Raw genomic sequence first — 19,590 nt, 5'->3', positions numbered from 1 at the left:
GATGAACCAAAGCTCCATCCACATTCTCATCTGGACAAAATCATCTTGAGTAAAAAAGTGTCAGCATGTAATCCACAAGCATGCCTGTAGTTATGTTGACTTGTACAACATATAGTCTACCAAGACAGCACCAATGTTTAAAAAACGAGTCTCAGGTCGGCTGGTTTGGCTAGTTCATGGAATGGTCAGCAGCCTTGCCGGTATCTACATCCATAGCTTCTTCTTTAAGCAGGTCCCTTGAGTGATCGTGGTCGATGGCCTTCTTGTCTACAAGGTGCTTCCTGGTCTGGTGTTCTGCCTTATCACAGGGGTTGATCACAGTCTGGTCTGTAGCCTGGTATATCTCCATCACTCAGTACGACACTATAAAGTTTCCGCTGGAGAGCTGCGGCAGCCGGAAGTGGGCTGCTGGAGTGAGAGCCCTGCGCTTCGTTCACATTAGGTCACAGCCGAAGACTAAGACAGCTGCTGTGGTTTCCCCAACAGGTGTGGGAAAATCTTATTTCACCTACCTTGTATTACCTATTTGCCCCAAACCTCATGAGAGGTGACGTGTTACAACAAACAATCTTGTATGTCATTAGCTGATCTCCTACCTGCTGTTCTGTGACAGGGCCATGGAGGGGTCAGTGTGGTCAGGTCGGATGGGTGTTGGCCGCTTGGTCATAGGGGCTAGTCTAGAGATAGTGTAAAGGCCTGGGGGAGCGCTGGGTCCTTCACATACCTGAGGGAGGGGCAGCCTGGGGTGGGGCGGCCTCAGGGTGATGGGGGGCTGTTGTTAGAGCTGCTGTTGTTGTGGTTACCCAGCTTACCCAGAGAGGCACTGACTAGAGATGATGAGAGGTGGGGGAGGGTGGGAGGGAGGGAGGGAGGAGAAAGGTTAGGTGAGGAGTATGTATGACAAACGATAGGGAGAGAGGTTATGTCAAATTAAAACAAAAGGTGAGTATTAACTATTTGATGTTGAAACATTTTTGTACGCTTTAAGTACTGAGTGACATATAGACCTAGTCAAAATGTGAAAAACAGTAAGGAACAAAGGATGGAGTAGCTAAGCGGATCGCCATCAATGTGGGGCAAGCAGGCATCATAGAAAAATAAAGAAGTGAAATAGGTAGTGGTCCACTTACTGGGTAAGAGGAAACGTCGTTCACTCTGAATGGGTGCACTTGACTCCCACTTTGGACACATGCCCTGGAGAGGCATGGTGGAGACACTGTGGCCCAGCCCCTGGGGGTGCCAGTCTTGGTCTCGCCAGGGCCCGTAGGGCTGAGACAGAACAGTACTGGGAGGGTGACACTCAGACAGTACTGAGGGCTCCTTACCTTTGGTCGCACTGCAGCGGTCACCTAATGACTCCAGCTACACAGACAGCATAGTTAAACATCAGCATGTGGTAGAGCAAGGGGGTCAAACTCAATTCCTGGAGGGCCATGTGTCTCCTGGTTTTGGATGTGTCCTTTCAATGTGTCTAATGAAGACATCCTAACTAGTCAATTACCTTAATTGATCAAATCAAGTACAAGGGAGTGAAAACCTGCAGACAATCGGCCCTCCATGAATTGAGTTTGACCCTGTGGTAGAGATCTCAAGCATCTCTTCACTTTTCTAATGGGGGTTTTGGGTGGCTAACAGGTGTTAGCATTGTTAGTCTAGTGTGTAGACATATCTGGCCCTATGTGCTGCCCCATGTGTGTTGTTGTCTATGTTCCTCTACACTTATAGATTAGTATATCTGGACAGTTAGTATATCTGGACTAATGATTTCTGGGGGCTCTCCAAAAGTTATGATTTCTGAGATTATAAGTATGCACCTCTGGGAATATGAATGTGCATTTAATGACTTTTAAGTGACCAAACATATGTGTGTTGCATTTATGGGCTATTAAAATAGCATGTGTGTTTGGATTTATGGGTAGGCATATATAAGGCGTGGTTCAACCTTTAGTAGAAAACATGGTATTTGTACGTTTACAATAATGGGATGTTTGAAGGAAATGTTGTTGGGCCTTTTATTAAAGAAACATGTTATTTTACTGTTGTTAAATAATAATAAGTACTATCCTTTGACCCTGTATAATCTGACATCTTTCAAATAGCTGCTCAGGAATGTATATGTGCCTGTCTGTGTACAGCATATACGCATAGTACCGTACACAGTTGACTCCTGATAAGTGCACATTTGGAAAAGTGCTCACCTTGGCTGACATGTTGCTTAAGTATTGCCGTGAGTCAGTCTTGACAACAGGTGGCACTGTGACGTCTTTATAGGAGGGCGTTCCCTTGAGAAGTTGGTACACCTGGTCTATGAAAAATGTATGCACTCACCAACTGTAAGTCGCTCTGGATAAGAGCGTCTGCTAAATGACTCAAATGTTAATGTAAATGTCTACGATGCCCAGGTCTCTGAGCAGGCTGGCCCTCCACTGCAGCCCCCTGAGACGCTCTTCCTCCTCCTCTTCCTCCTTCGGGGGGTTGAGGTGACCATAGGACACAGCAGCAGGCAGCAGATAGTACTCACATTGGGATGGACGGGGCAGAGGGGCACTTTATGAATTTGACCCTTCTCTCCTGCAGACTCCCCCTGCAGGTCAAGTCTCTGACACCTCCTCTGGCTCTGTTTCTCATGCAGCTCCTGCAACTGCTCTCTGCACAAATAAACGTTCCTGAGTATACTTTATGTAAAGCTGTATACAAGCGCTGCTGTCTGCGCCACACATGGACACAAACATCCCTGCTATGTGTATAGCCTATCCAGTAAACCTACATGCACACATTATGTATGGCACTGAGGTTGGATGCAGGTGTGGATGGGCACTTGGTAACGTGTTGGTGATGTGTGTGTGTCTACCTGGTGCACCTGTCTCTGGCCTTAGTGGCAGCAGGCTCCTGGAAGAGGGAGCTGCTGTGTTTGAGGTACTTGTCATACTCCTCCCCTCCCTGGCTGGGGAAGATCCTGCGGAAGCCGCCCAGGTGCTGGTCCTCGTAGCTCAGGGCTCGCTCCACACTGGAGGCCTGCTGCTGGCTCTGCTCCTTGCTCCTGGAGCACAGAGGACATTGAAATGTGCTTGGTAAAATTATATTTTCTCTTTTTCAAATTGTGTTTGGTTAATGACGTATGACTCAGTGCAGACTATTATGAGTCTGTGCAGACTATTATGACTCAGAGCAGACTGACTCCATATATGCACTCACTAAACTGTAAGTCGCTCTGGATAAGAGCGTCTGCTAAATGACTAAAATTTTAAAAATTTTAAATTATAACTCATAGCAGCATACTCTATTATGACTCAGCCAAGGCAGACTCTATTATGACTCAGAGCAGCAGACTATTATGACTCAGAGCAGCAGACTATTATGACTTAAGAGCAGCAGACTATTATGACTCAGAGCAGCAGACTATTATGACTCAAGAGCAGCAGACTATTATGACTCAAGAGCAGCAGACTATTATGACTCAAGAGCAGCAGACTATTACGACTTAGAGCAGTAGACTATTATGACTCAGAGCAGCAGACTGTATTATGGCTCAATTGGGCGATTCCACACCAGGAAGGTGTCGCGATTTAACTAGATATGAACCCAAATGCAGACAACTACACCGAGCCAGAGAAGGTTTAACAGGTTTATTTACAAAAGTTCAATTTGTCCAGGTTTCCAATAGAGCAAGTCCAGGTTAACAGGGAGGGTAACAGATCCAGGTTCAGAGCAGGAGTGGTACCGTAACGTCCTAGTGTCCGTGGTGAGTCCAAAAGGAAGGTCCGGTAGTGGTAAGCAGGATGGTGGTGGCAGGAGTGAAGCGGAGGCAGGAGTCAGGTTCCAATCATCTGTGGCACAGGAGAAAAGTAACTAGAACAGGCCAAAAACACAAAGGGCGAAAACAAGCAGGTTGAGTCAACAGCGAAACTGACATGGTAGTCTTGACTATGATCTGACGATGAGTGGCAAGTTTGACCGGGTCTTAAAGGCTGAGGTGATTATGGTGAATGAGCTGCAGCTGGAACCCTGACTCCCGCACACCAGACTTCACTCCTACAATCAAGGACAGACAGAGGGGAGGGAGAGAGCAGAGAGAGAGCTACCTAGCAGCAGTAGGCCTAACAGAAGGCCCAAAAATATTTTTGGTATCTCAGATTGTTCTGGCAATTCTCACATAGAAACATAATTGGGAGGAAGGATGTTTGATATACATTTTACATTTGTATCACAAACCATTTTTGAGAAAGTCATGATTAAAGTGGAGATTTTAGGCCCTTTTTAGACATATATATGCCTCTTGTAAGACCCTATGATCCGTGAACAGCACATGATACAGACAACATCTTGGTGTCATTATAGACCTGATAGTGTGCTGTAAAATATGGAGTATGTCTGCATTCTAAAATACAATGCTTCACATTAATTTATTAAACATAAAACAAAAATATATGAATCTCAAAAAGGGTCCTTTTGACATATTCATATTAATAGTTTCAATGTTGAAAAAATTAGGTAGTCACCTGGAATGCATTTCAATTAACAGCTGTGCCTTCTTAAAAGTTAATTTGTGGAATTTCTTTCCTTCTTAATGCGTTTGAGACAATCAGTTGTGTGGTAGGGGGGTATACAGAAGATAGCCCTATTTGGTAAAAGACCAAGTCCATATTATGGCAAGAACAGCTCAAATAAGCAAAGAGAAACGACAGTCCATCATTACTTTAAGACATGAAGTTCAGTCAATACGGAAAATTTCAAGAACTTTGAAAGTTTTTTTAAGTGCAGTCGCAAAAACCATCAAGCGCTATGATGAAACTGTCTCTCATGAGGACCGCCACAGGAATGGAAGACCCAGAGTTACCTCTGCTGCAGAGGGTAAGTTCATTAGTTACCAGCCTCAGAAATTTCAGCCCAAATAAATGCTTCACAGAGTTCAAGTAACAGACACATCTCAACATCAACTGTTCAGAGGGGACTGTGTGAATCAGGCCTTCATGGTCGAATTGCTGCAAAGAAACATTACTAAAGGACACCAATAATAAGAAGAGACCTGCTTGGGCCAAGAAACACGAGAAATTGACATTAGACCGGTGGAAATGTGTCCTTTGGTCTGGAGTCCAAATTTGAGATTTTTGGTTCCAACCCCCGTGTCTTTGTGAGACGCGGTGTGGGTGAACGGATGATCTCCGCATGAGTAGTTTCTACCGTAAAGCATGGAGGAGGAGGTGTTATGTTGTGGGGGTGCTTTGCTGGTGACACTGTCTGTGATTTATTTAGAATTCAAGGCACACTTAACCAGCATGGCTACCACAGCATTCTGCAGCGATACGCCATCCCATCTGGTTTGGGCTTAGTGGGACTATCATTTGTTTTTCAACAGGTCAATGACCCAACAAACCTCCAGGCTGTATAAGGGCTATTTTACCAAGAAGGATAGTCATGGAGTGCTGCATCAGATGACCTGGCCTCCACAATCCCCGACCTCAACCAAATTGAGATGGTTTGGGATGAGTCGGACGGCGAAGCTGGTTGAGAGAATGACAAGAGTGTGCAAATCTGTCATCAAGGCATAGGGTGGCTATTTGAAGAACCTCAAATATAAAATATATTTTGATTTGTTTAACACTTTTTTGGTTACTACGTGATTCCATATGTGTTATTTCATAGTTTTGATGTCTTCACTATTACTCTAATGTCACGACTTCCGCAGAGGCTGCCTCCCCTCCTTGTTCGGGCAGGTTTCGGCATTCGTCGTCACCGGCTTACTAGCTACTGGCGATCCCATTCTCATCACTCCACTTGTCATGTCTTGTCTTGTCATTCACACACACCTGGTGCTCATTCCCCTAATTAGTATGTGTATAAGTGTTCCCTCTGTTCCCCTTGTCTTTGTGAGTGATTGTTTCATTGTGACAGCGAGTAGCTCGGTTGAGCTACTCTTCCTGTTATTATTTCCAAGGTGGAATCTTTCCCTTGTGATCGTTTCGTTTTGACGCTGGGTGCATTTTATTTATGTAAACGGAATAAACTCTGGACTTCGGTGTTTTACCTCCTGCGCCTGTCTCCTTCATTCACACCTCCAAAAAAATTTTAAAAATCAAGAAAAACCCTTGAATGAGTAGGTGTATCCAAACTTTTGACTGGTACTGTACATGAAGGTAGAGTTAAAGTGATTATGCATTGATAATAAACAGAGAGTATCAGCAGCGTAAAAGAGGGGATGGGGGGGTAGTCCGGGTAACCATTTGATAAGCTGTTCAGGAGTCTTATGGCTTGGGGGTAGAAGCTGTTAAGAAGCCTTTTGGACCTACACTTGGTGCTCCGGTACCGCTTGCCGTGCGGTAGCAGAGTGAACAGTTTATGACTAGGGTGGCTGGAGTTTTTGACAATTTTTAGGGCCTTCCTCTGACACCGCCTGGTATAGAGGTCCTGGATGGCAGGAAGCTTGGCCACAGTGATGTACTGGGCCGTCCGCACTACCCTCTGTAGCAGTTGCCATACCAGGCAGTGATGCAAACAGTTACGATGCTCTCAATGGTGCAGCTGTATAACTTTTTGTGGATCTGAGGACCCATGCCAAATGTTTTCAGTCTCCTGAGGGGGAATAGGCTTTGTCGTGCCCTCTTCACGACTGTCTTGGTGTGTTTGGACCATGATAGTTTGTTGGTGATGTGGACAGCAAGGAACTTGAAGCTCTAAACCTGCTCCGCTACAGCCCCGTCGATGAGAATGGGGGCGTGCTCGGTCCACTTCTTTTTCCTGTAGTCCACAATCATCTCCTTTATCTTGATCACGTTGAGGGAGAGGTTGTATCCTGGCACCACACAACCAGGTCTCTGACCTCCTCTCTATAGGCTGTCTCATCGTTGTCGGTGATCAGGCCTACCACTGTTCTGTCGTCAGCAAACTTAATGATGGTGTTGGAGTCGTGCCTGGCCATGCAGTCATGGGTGAACAGGGAGTACAGGAGGGGACTGAGCACGCACCCCTGAGGGGACCCCGTGTTGAGGATCAGCATGGAAGATGTGTTGTTACCTACCCTTACCACCTGGGGCGGCCCGTCAGGAAGTCCAGGATCCAGTTGCAGAGGGAGGTGTTTAGTCCCAGGATCCTTAGCTTAGTGATGAGCTTTGAGGGCACTACGGTGTTGAACGCTGCGCTGTAGTCAATGAATAGCATTCTCACGCAGGTGTTCCTTTTGTCCAGGTGGGAAAGGGCAGTGTGGAGTGCAATAGAGATTGCATCATCTGTGGATCTGTTGGGGCGGTATGCAAATTGGAGTGGGTCTAGGGTTTCTGGGATAATGGTGTTTATGTGAGCCATGACCAGCCTTTCAAAGCACTTCATGGCTACAGACGTGAGTGCTACGGGTCGGTAGTCATTTAGGCAGGTTACATTAGTGTTCTTCGGCACAGGGACTATGGTGGTCTGCTTGAAACATGTTGGTATTACAGACTCAGTCAGGGACAGGTTGAAAATGTCAGTGAAGACACTTGCCAGTTTGTCAGCGCATGCTCGGAGTACACGTCCTGGTAATCCGTCTGGCCCTGCAGCCTTGTAAATATTGACCTGTTTAAAGGTCTTACTCACATCGGCTACGGAGAGCGTGATCACACGGTCGTCCGGAACAGCTGATGCTCACATGCATGCGTCAGTGTTGCTTGCCTCGAAGCGAGCATAGAAGTGATTTAGCTCGTCTGGTAGGCTCGGGTCACTGGGCAGCTAGCGGCTGTGCTTCCCTTTGTAGTCTGTAATAGTTTGCAAGCCCTGCCACATCCGACGAGCGTCGGAGCCGGTGTTGTACGATTCAGTCTTAGTCCTGTATTGATGCTTTGCCTGATGGTTCGTCTGAGGGCATAGCGGGATTTCTTATAAGTGTCCGGGTTAGAGTCACGCTCCTTGAAAGCGGCAGCTCTACCCTTTGGCTCAGTGCGAATGTTGCCTGTAATCCATGGCTTCTGGTTGGGGTATGTACGTACGGTCACTGTGGGGACGACGTCATCGATGCACTTATTGATGAAGCCAGTGACTGATGTGGTGTACTCCTAAATGCCATCGGAAGAATCCCGGAACAAATTCCAGTCTGTGCTAGCAAAACAGTCCTGTAGCTTAGCATCTGCGTCATCTGACCACTTCTTTATTGACCGAGTCACTGGTGCTTCCTGCATTAGTTTTTGCTTGTAAGCAGGAATCCGGAGGATAGAGTTATGGTCAGATTTGCCAAATGGAGGGTGAGGGAGAGCTTTGTATGCGTCTCTGTGTGTGGAGTAAAGGTGGTCTAGAGTTTATTTTCCTCTGGTTGCACATTTAACATGCTGGGAGAAATTAGGTAAAACAGATTTAAGTTTCCCTGCATTAAAGTCCCTGGCCATTAGGAGCACCGCCTCTGGATGAGCATTTTCCTGTTTGCTTATGGCCTTATACAGCTCATTGAGTGCGGTCTTTGTGCCAGCATCGGTTTGTGGTGGTCAATAGACAGCTACGAAAAATATAGATGAAAACTCTCTTGGTAAATAGTGTGGTCTACAGCTTATCATGAGATACTCTACCTCAGGCGAGCAAAACCTTGAGACTTCCTTAATATTAGATTTCGTGCACCAGCTGTTGTTTGCAAATATACACAGACCGCCACCCCTTGTCTTACCGGAGGCAGCTGTTCTATCTTGCCGATGCAGCGTATATCCCGCCAGCTGTATGTTATCCATGTCGTCGTTCAGCCTCGACTCGATGAAACATAATATATTACAGGTTTGTAATACCAATGTCCCGTTGGTAGGATATCCGTGATCTTAGTTTGTCTATTTTGTTATCGAATGATTGTACGTTGGCTAATAGGACTGATGGTAGAGGCAGATTACGCACTCGCCGTCGGATCCTTACAAGGCACCCCGACCTACATCCCTGATATCTCCGTCTTTTTCTCATGCGAATGACGGGGATTTGGGCCTTGTCGGGTGTCTGAAGAAAATCCTTCACGTCCGACTCGTTAAAGAAATAAACTTTGCCCAGTACGAGGTGAGTAATATCCAGAAGCTCTTTTCAGTCATAAGTAACGGTGGCAGAAACATTATCTACAAAATAAGTTACAAATAACGCGAAAAAACATACAAAATAGCAATATTGGTTAGGATCCCGTAAAAAAGCAGCCATCTCCTCCGGCGCCATTAGTCTACAGTCTGCCATTAGTCTACAGTCACACATTGTCTCCTTGGAGCGGACGTTCTGCAGCCGGTCTCTGATCCTGCGCCTCTCTTCCTCGGTGGCTTTGCGTCGGTCACAGGCCCCCAGGTTAATCAGCACCAGCGTGTCATACAGCAGCCTGTCCAGCCTGGAGTTTGTGGTGAAGCTGGGGGAGTGGTTGATCTCCACACACAAATTCACAACTACATCACACTGTACAAATACATGAGCAAGTGACTGTGTGTGGTCTCACCTCGATCGGCCAAGGCTTGAGGCGGTGGTCGATGAGCACATCGAAGCCCAGGATCTCGAAGCAGGCCCCGGTGGCGGGGTTGGAAGCGGCGTAGTGTGGGAAGCAGGTGTGGTAGCTGTGGCGTTGCACCGAGTGGGCTGAGACCAGAGCCTCGATCACCACATCCTAGATGTCGACCCACAGCTTCCCCGTGTCACAGTGCATTGGGTCAGCGTCGACAACTGCCTGTGGGTAGTGGGAGAGAGAGAGAGCGAGACAGCGAGAGAAGACCATTCAAACAGCCAGACAGGAATGTCGACACATACAATATCGGTTGTGCGTCGTCTCATAGACCTGTTCCAATGCCCCTGCCTCTTCTTGCGAGCAGTTCTAACTGTCACAATGTTGTCCGTGTGTACACTGTAGACACAACTTCATTTTCACTTTATCCACACTGTTAATGTTCTAGAAGTTAGTTTTGTCTGGGGGGCTATAATAAGCTTGACATACCAAGGCAGGGATGAAATATGAGTGGCAGTATATCAGCCTCCTGAGTCGTGACACATGCTTCAAATAAGATTGGCTGCTTGGCCTGCTGACAAGCCTGGCTGTGGCTCTTGAATACTGATATGATTATGGTATGGGGGACCGGGGCCGGAGTAGGCCGTAAGTCTCAGAGTGGGACATGACTGACAGCTCTGAGTCATTGCTTTTAGACTGACATGAATTGTTCTAGCTGCTTCATTCCGACAGCGGTTGTGTTGGCATGGTCTCTGTTTTGTGACAGTCAGGGTTTTCTCAAGTGTATTGAAATGTTATCCTAATGAGAGGGAAACATATAGATACCTAAAAGAATAGGTGTTGTGCTTGCCTTTCCCCTCCTGGAACCAAGTACTAGTACATACAGTGCATTTGGAAAAGTATTCAGACCGCTTGACTTTTTCTACATTTTGTTACGTTACAGCCCTATTCTAAAATGGATTAAACATTTTTTATTCTCATCAGTCTACACACAATACCCCATAGTGACAAAGCAAAAACAGGTTTTTAGAAATGTGTTCAAATTAATAAAAAACAAAAAACAGAAATATCACATTTACATAAGTATTTAGACCTTTTACTCAGTACTTTGTTGAAGCACCTTTGGCAGCGACTACAGCCTCGAGTCTTCTTGGGTATGACGCTACAAGCTTGGCACACATTTGGGGAGTTTCTCCCATTATTCTCTGCAGATCCTCTCAAGCTCTGTCAGGTTGGGTTTTGGCAAACTCCAAGCGGGCGGTCATGTGCCTTTTACTGAGGAGTGGCTTCCATCTGGCCACTGTACCATAAAGGCCTGATTGGTAGAGTGCTGCAGAGATGGTTGTCCTTCTGGAAGGTTCTCCCATCTCCATAGAGGAACTCTGGAGCTCTGTCAGAGTGACCATCGGGTTCTTGGTCACCTCCCTGACCAAGGCCCTTCTCCCCCAATTGCACAGTTTGGCCGGATAGCCAGCTCTAGGAAGAGTCTTGGTGGTTCCAAACTTCTTCCATTTAAGAATGATGGAGGCCACTGTATTCTTGGGGACCTTCAATGCTGCAATTGTTTTTGTACCCTTCCCCAGATCTGTGCCTCGACACAATCCTGTCTCGGAGCTCTGCGGACAATTACTTGGACCTCATAGCTTGGGTGTTGCTTTGACATGCACTGTCAACTCTGGGACCTTATATAGACAGGTGTGTGGTTTTCCAAATCATGTCCAATCAATTTAATTTACCACAGGTGGACTCCAATCAAGTTGTAGAAACATCTGAAGAATGATCAATGGAAACAGGATGCACCTGTGCTCAATTTCGAGTGTCATAGCAAAGGGTCTGAATACTTATGTAAATAAGGTATTTTTGTATTTAATTGTAATAAATTTGCAAACATTTCTAAAACCTGTTTTCACCTTGTTATTATGGGCTATTGTGTGTAGATTGAGGAAAATGTTTAATTTAATCAATTTTAGAATAAGGCTGTAACATAACAAAATGTGGATAAAGGGAAGGGGTCTGAATACTTTCCGAATGCACTGTATCCACGCTAGAGGAACACCTTGGTGAAATACCATATCTTTGTAAAGTCAAATACAGCGTGGGAGAGAAAGCCCAGGAAGACCCGTGTCAATAGATCACCTAAGAACCAAAGTTCTCACTGTGTTTGTTAATGGCATAGTTGGTCAAGTGCATGCAGACATCTTCCTGAAAGAGGACAGTGAGTGAGATAGAGACTGTGTCGAAGAGGAACTAGAGAACAGGAGTACTTTCACAGTGTTTGCATGTTTGGCATTGTTGCTAAGTCTTTTATGACAGAACTAGTAAAACGTTAGCTTGAGTCATCAATGGGGCCATATCACTGGTAAACAAATACGGTTTGAGAGGAACAAGATTGAACACACCCATTGTAGGTCTGAGTTCAAGGACAGACTTCTATCTTATCTAAGTCTGTCTGCCTGCGTGTCTGTGTTTGATTGTGTTTCTGTCCGTCTCTGTCCCCTTGAACACGTTTACAACATACTGATGATATACAACATATCAATACCGACAGAAAATAAATGTTACCATTTCTATCCTACATTGTACTATCCATGAATTGTATTTTTTTAAAATTTTTGCACTGTCTCTATGCACACTCACACACTGACACTCCAACACACACACACTTTCATTTGCTCACACACATGTAACATGCACACACATTTATACTGACACATCTACACACACTCACATACAGTACAATCATCATATACGCTGCTGCTACTCTGTTTATCATATACTGTATCCTGATGCCTAGTCACCTTACCCCTATACATATCTACCTCTATCACTCCAGTATCCCTGCACATTGTAAATATGGTATTGGAACTGACCCTGTATATAGCTTACTTCTCGTGTTCTTATTTCTTGTGTGGTTTTGTTCTACCTTGTGTTATTTGTAGTACTACATTGATATTGAATACTGCATCGTTGGGTTTGGAGCTTGCAAGAAAGGCATTTCAATGTACTTGTGCACGTGACATTAAAAACGTAACTTTAAATATGGTCCCGAACGAAACGACACAGTACATGAACATGAAAGACCAATGACAATGAAATCCACATGTTCCCCCCATTGTGCCGTGCCGCACCACGTTGTTGCAGGTGGGGTAGTTGTAGCGGGCCAGCCGCTCCTTATACAGGAAGATACGGAGGGGTCGCAGGATGTCAACGTAGATACGCAGGTCAAACTTGAAGCCGTCAATGACCAATGGCTGTTTGTGGTGGCAGAGAGGAAGAAGAACAACAAAAAAGAATGGCTAAGACAAAGTAGAATATCTGGAGATATCTTTTATTTAACTAGGCAAGTCAGTTAAGAACAAATTCTCATTCACAATGACAGCCTACCCCGGCCAACACAGTGCGCCACCCTATGGGACTCCCAATCACAGACAGATTGTGATACAGCCTGGAATTGAACCAGGGTCTGTAGTGACACCTATAGCACTGAGATGCAGTGCCTTAGACCGCTGCGCCACTCGGGAGCCTATGACAAGACAGGCTGAGAAAATGGCTGTTTCGCCTTACCCTGACAACTCCTAGTTACTGGATATGATGGATTACATCCAATAACATTGAATACAATGAGAACAGGAGCCACATACATCTCAGCGGTTTCCAAAGTTTTCCGTTCCCGGGACCACCAAATCACAGTCAAAAGCTCTTAAAGACCACCATTCGCGGAGGTGCAGAATTAAAAATAAATACAATTTAGAGTCAATGTTATCAGTGAATGTAACAGTTTAAAGGCCTATTATTATAATTACAATAAACAATCTGCATTGTGAAAAGTTATGTAAAATTGCTTATTATACCATTAATAATCCCGACTGTTCTTATATTTTGAAGAAAAAATATTTTTACAACCGCAGACCACCTGCGGTACCCCTGCGGACCACAGTTTGAAAACCACGGATCTATGCAGTATGTTATTATTTTTGCAGTATATGGGACTACAGTCATATCCTGGCGATGTAGACCTGGCAGATCATGTGCTCTCCGTGTGGGATGTCTTTGGTGGACTTGGTGAGGTAGATGCCACGGCCCTGGCTGCCCGTGTCCGGCTTGCAGATTTACGCCTTGTGCTTCTTGGCCCGGGTGTAGGCCTGGAAGTCGCTGTAACTGTGGAGTGGTGGTGGGAGGAACACAACAAAGACGTTTAAATACAAGAGGCAGTTTTATAAAAGACCAGGCTTCAGTTGATCCATTTCCAACACAGCTGCATCGTCTTCTTCACATCGTCTTGTAAATGCAGTACAATAAAAAATAAAAACAGGTCAAAACAGCCAAAGTTCATCCTGTTCCTTTTGTACTTTCATAGATGATTTAGATCACGGGTTCCCAACCATTTTTCCTCAGGGCCCCCTTTTTCACATTTTAAAAATGTCATTTAAAAATGTTTGTTTTGAAGCTCATTTACTGCAATTCTACATAGTTTAACAAGACTCATTACATATTTTAGGTAGGCTATTTAATGATAACAATAATGGTAGTAATAATAATAATAATAATAATAATAATAATCATCATCATCATACGGAAAATAAAGTCTAGACCCGATATCCCCAAATGTTATTCTGCTACCAAATATGTTTTATTAGGATAATTTATATGAACCCTCAATTTAATTATACATATTCTCTTTTACAGAAAGTGATTCGATCAATTGATAGCGACACAGTCACACATTGTATAAGATTACATTCCAAGCAAAGTCCAATTTCTTTGACTTCTTGACTTTAGAAGAATGTCATAGCTTCTGAATGTCATACAAACAAACCACAGATATTCCCATGGGCATCTGAGCCGCAGCATCCTCTGGCATTTGACACCTTGTTTCTAGCCTAAAGCATTGCGGATTTTTGCGTAATTTTAGATCGGTATAAACAACCGAGAATTGTATTTGTTTTATTTACTTTTAAATCAAGGAAGGTCCCGCAACCCCCCACGAAACGGTCGCATCCCATATGGGGGGTGAGCCCCCTAGGTTGGGAACCCTTGATTTAGATAATAAATAGACTTCCAAAGTCCACCGCAGGGTACAGGGCCAATAGTGTCCGTCTCCCCTCTGTCCTCTTAAGAAAGAGTTTGGGATTTCCATTGACAGACATCATGCAATCAAAGTAGAAGGGTGTATTATCTAATGTAACAGGTGTATCAATCTAGCCTGGTTAAACCAGATTGAATGGTGAGCAGGGCATAGAATTTACACCCGCCACCTGCGGGTAGATTTAGGCATTGTCGGGTAAAATGTATATTTCACCAGCCACGTTGGCGGTTGGTCAGGGCTCCACAGTGCGAGCATTTCACTTGTGAATAAAAATAGTTGAGTATGATCACATTTATATTAAAATAAAATGCTGCAGCAGCTGTTTTCAAACTATTTCCGTCGTTTTGTTTCGTAGCTGGTAAATTAATCGCACAAAGTCAAAGAAATACGAATGGGGCTGTGCGCACGTGAAAAGCTGAGTGAAATATACCTTTTTAGAAGCAATGCGCACATAGAAATTGGTCTAATTTACATCAAATGAAAGTCTACTGAAGTGAGACTTTGTCCTTGTGTTTCTTGGCTAATTTACATTGTTATGTTCACATGCTAGGTTGTTTTTCTATGTTTGAGTTTCAACTGCTAGGGAAGAGAAGACCACTTCCACTAATCAGACTTAATCTTACAGGCACAAACATGACTTGAGTCTCACTACCATGGTAACCTCCCGCCCTTAAAGGGGCAGGTTAACTTTTATTTTCTGGCATTTGTGATATTTTGGTTAAAATACTTTAAATTCAATATACCACATTAGTTACTTCTTACTAGTAATACATTTATTGTTTTAGAAACATTACAAAGCATGCTCATCTGTTTCTTTGTGTTTTGTTGGTGTAATTTTAGCGGCCCAAAAATATTTTGCCTGGTAAAAATTCAGAGTGGCTAGATTTTAAAATCTACCTGCCACAGTGGCTAGTGGACCAAAAAGTATATTTTATGCCCTGATGGTGAGCGCAGCATTCAGTTTGGTTTAACCATGCTAGTGCCAATCGACTAATGGGAGCGTCATGACTCACTCTGCCGAGAGGCACCAGGTGCAGGGGAAGATGTTGTACTCCTTGGGGAAACTCTTCAGCATGTGGTTCATGTTGCGAGCCAGCATGTTCTTCCTGCACTGCTCCATCATGCCAGGGAAGTGTTTTTTCTGTCAGGCCCACATATCAAAAACTGTAGTGTTTTTGCAGACTATAGTGTTTTTGCAGACCGTAGTATACTGTAGTATTTACTAGTGTTTTTGCAGATATTACCATAGTATACTATAGTATTTACAGTTTACTATAGTATAAATACTGTAGTATATACTACAGTAATTATAATTATAATAATAATAATAATAATAATAATAATAATATGCCATGTAGCAGACGCTTTTATCCAAAGCGACTTACAGTCATGCGTGCATATTTTTTTTAATGTATGGGTGGTCCTGGGGATCGAACCCACTACCTTGGCGTTGCAAGCGCCGTGCTCTACCAGCTGAGCTACAGAGGACTTGAGTCTTTATGCAGACTGTAGTATACTGTAGTATTTACTGTAGTGTTTTTGCAGACATTACTGTAGCATTTACTATAGTGTTTTTGTTTGATTATATTTGACATAGAAGTGGGGGCTTTTCTATAACCTGTAGGTAGGTAGGACTGGGGTCTGAACAGATAGTTCAGAACTTCTGCTCTTTTCTATAACCATAGGGACCACAATGGTCTATACTTGGCATGTAGGTTTCTCACTTATGGGAGGCACAAATTGGGATATGGGGAAGGGGAATGGGCAGGGTATATGCAAATTAAATGCTGTAATATTACTATAGTTAAACTGTAGTGTTTTTGAGGACTGTAGTGTTTTTGCTGATGGTAGTATACTGTAGTATTTAGTATAGTGTTCTACAGTATACTACAACATGCTATAGTAAGTACTACACATGAGAGATAATACAGTGTGTAGTATAGTATTCTACAGTATACTACAGTTTACTACATAATTCTATAGTAAGTACTGTAGTATTCTATCATAAACTGTAGTATTTTTTCATGTGGAGGGGAGAGTGTAAATCCTATACAGTCATTTGCAAGGAAAACGTATGCACTTAAAATGAAACGTGAAGATTGTCATTGTGAGCTAGTAGTAATGGGTATGGCTCAAAGTTTTTTCTGGTCAGGTCCGGATGTTAGGAAAAACTTGGAGCCAAAAACCTATGAACAAGGTTTTTAGAGGTCATCTTCAAACATGGTAGGCTATGTAGCGTAAATCTTTAGAAATGGATTATGATGATACCTGGTAGCATTTCATGTCCATGCAGCGGTCCAGAGAGACTGTGCTGTCAGCCCAGTAGACTGACCAGTCCTCCCCCTCTAGTGCCTCCTTCAAACCAAACCTGCGTGCTGCACTGGCACCACAAAAGAGGAACATACAGTGCCTTCAGAAAGTATTCACACCCCTTGACTTTTTCCACATTTTGTTTTATTACAGCATTCATTTAAAATTGATTAAATTTAGATTTTGTGTCACTGATCTACATACAAAACTCCATAATGGCAAAGATAAATGATGTTTTTAGAAATGTTTACAAATTCAAAATAAAAAGCTGAAATTTCTTGAGTCAATAAGTATTGAACCCTTTTGTTATGGCAAGCCTAAATAGGTTTAGGACTAAAAATGTGCTTAACAAGTCACAAGTTGCCTGGACTGTGTGCAATAATAGTGTTTAACATGATTTTTAAATGACTACCCCATCTCTATACCCCATACATACAGTTATCTGTAAGGTCCTTCAGTCGAGCAGTGGATTTCAAGCAGAGATTCAAGCACAAAGACCAGGGAGGTTTTCCAATGTCTCGCAAAGAAATCACCTATTGGTAGATGGATTTTTTTTTTTAAAGCAGACATTGAATATCCCTTTGAGCATGGTGAAATTATTAATTACACTTTGGATGGTGTATAAATACACCCAGTCACTACAAAGATACAGGCGCCCTTCCTAACTTAGTTGCCGGACTGGAAGGAAACTGCTCAGGGATTTCACCATGAGGTCAATGGTGATTTTAAAACAGTTAAAGAGTTTAATGGCTGTGATAGGAGATGATTGAGGATGGATCAACAACATTGTAGTTACTCAACAATACAAACATAAATGACAGAGTGAAAAGAAGGAAGCCTGTACAGAATAAAACATATTCAAAAACATGCATCCTGTTTGCAATAAGGCACTAAAGTAATACTGCAAAAAAATTCGCTAATAAATTAACTTTTTGTCCTGAATACAAAGCGTTATGTTTGGGGCAAATCCAACACAACACATCACTGACTAACACTCTTCATAAATTCAAGCATGGTGGTGGCTGCATCATGTTTTGGGTATGCTTGTCATTGGCAAGGACTAGGGCAGCGTTTCCCAAACTCGGTCCTGGGGACCCCAAGTGGTGCACGTTTTGTTTTTTGCCCTAGCACTACAGTACACAGCTGATTCAAATAATAAAAGCTTGATGATTAGTTGATTATTTGAATCAGCTGTGTAGTGCTAGGGCAAAAACCAAAACGTGCACCCCTTGGGGTCCCGAGGACTGAGTTTGGAAAACGCTGGACTGGGGAGTTTTTTAGGATAAAAATAAACGGAATAACGCTAAGCACAGGCAAAATCCTAGAGGAAAACCTGGTTCAGTCTGCTTTCCCACAGACACTGGGAGACAAATTCACCTTTCAGCAGGACAATTACCTAACGCACAAGGCCAAAAATGCACTGGAGTTGCTTACCAAGATGACATTGAATGTTCCTAAGTGGTCTAGTTACAGTTTTTACTTAAATCAGCTTGAAAAGCTATGGCAAGACTTAAAAAATGGCTGTCTAGCAATGATCAAAAGCCAACTTGACAGAGCCTGAAGAATTTTACAAAGAATAATGGGCAAATATTGTACAATCCAGGTGTGCAAAGCTCTTACAGACTTACCCAGAAAGACTCATAGCTGTAATCGCTGCCAAAGGTGATTCTAACATGTATTGACTCAGTTGGTTGAATACTCATCTAAACAAGATACACAATATATACACAAAAGTATGTGGACACCCCTTCAAATTAGTGGATTCGGCTATTTCAGCCACACCTGTTGCTGACAGGTGTATAAAATCGAGCACACAGCCATGCAATCTCCATAGACAAACATTTGCAGTAGAATGGCTTTACTGAAGAGCTCAGTGACTTTCAACGTGGCACCGTCATAGGATGCCACCTTTCCAACAATTCAGTTTGTCAAATTTCTGCGCTGCTAGAGCTACCCCGGGCAACTGTAAGTGCTATTATTGTGAAGTGGAAACATCTAGGAGCAACAACGGCTCAGCCGCGAAGTGGTAGACCACACAAGCTCACAGAACGGGACCACTGAGTGCTGAAGTGCGTAGCGCGTAAAAATCGTCTGTCCACAGTTTCAACACTCACTTCCTAGTTCCAAACTGCCTCTGGAAGCAACGTCAGCACAATAACTGTTTGTCAGGAGCTTCATGAAATGGGTTTCCATGGCCGAGCAGCTGCACACAAGCCTAAGATCACCATGTGCAATGCCAAGCATCGGCTGGAGTGGTGTAAAACTCGCCGCCATTGGACTCTGGAGCAGTGGAAACGCTTTCTCCGGGGTGATGAATCACGCATCACCATCTGGCAGTCCGACGGACGAATCTGAGTTTTGCGGATGCCAGGAGAACACTACCTGCCAAAATGCATATTGCCAACTGTAAAGTTTGGTGGAGGAGGAATACTGGTCTGGGGCTTTTTTTCATGGTTTGGGCTAGGCCCCTTAGTTCCAGTGAAGGGAAATCTTAACTCAATAGCATACAATGACATTCTAGATGTGCTTCCAACTTTGTGGCAGCAGTTTAGGGAAGGCCCTTTCCTGTTTCAGCATGACAATGCCCCTGTGCACAAAGCAAGGTCCAGACAGAAATCGTTTGTGGAAGAACTTGACTGGCCTGCACACAGCCCTGACCTCAACCCCATCGAACTCCTTGGGGATTAATTGGAATGCTGACTGCGAGCCAGGCCTAATTGCCCAACATCAGTGCCCAACCTCACTAATGCACTTGTGGCTGAATGGAAGCACGTCCCTGCAGCAA

At 43.8% G+C, this 19,590-nt stretch overlaps 1 pseudogene; it reads right to left on the bottom strand.

Moving 5' to 3' along the window:
* Window positions 1-1,909: 1,909 nt before the first annotated feature.
* On the bottom strand, window positions 1,910-16,868 carry LOC121570238 (annotated as a pseudogene).
* Between the last annotated feature and the right edge of the window lie 2,722 nt (window positions 16,869-19,590).

The sequence above is a fragment of the Coregonus clupeaformis genome, unplaced genomic scaffold (assembly GCF_020615455.1).
Source record: "Coregonus clupeaformis isolate EN_2021a unplaced genomic scaffold, ASM2061545v1 scaf1168, whole genome shotgun sequence".
Taxonomy (NCBI): Eukaryota; Metazoa; Chordata; class Actinopteri; order Salmoniformes; family Salmonidae; genus Coregonus; species Coregonus clupeaformis.
Note: the sequence above shows the minus strand (reverse complement) of the source record. Positions and strands in the feature narration are given on the sequence as shown.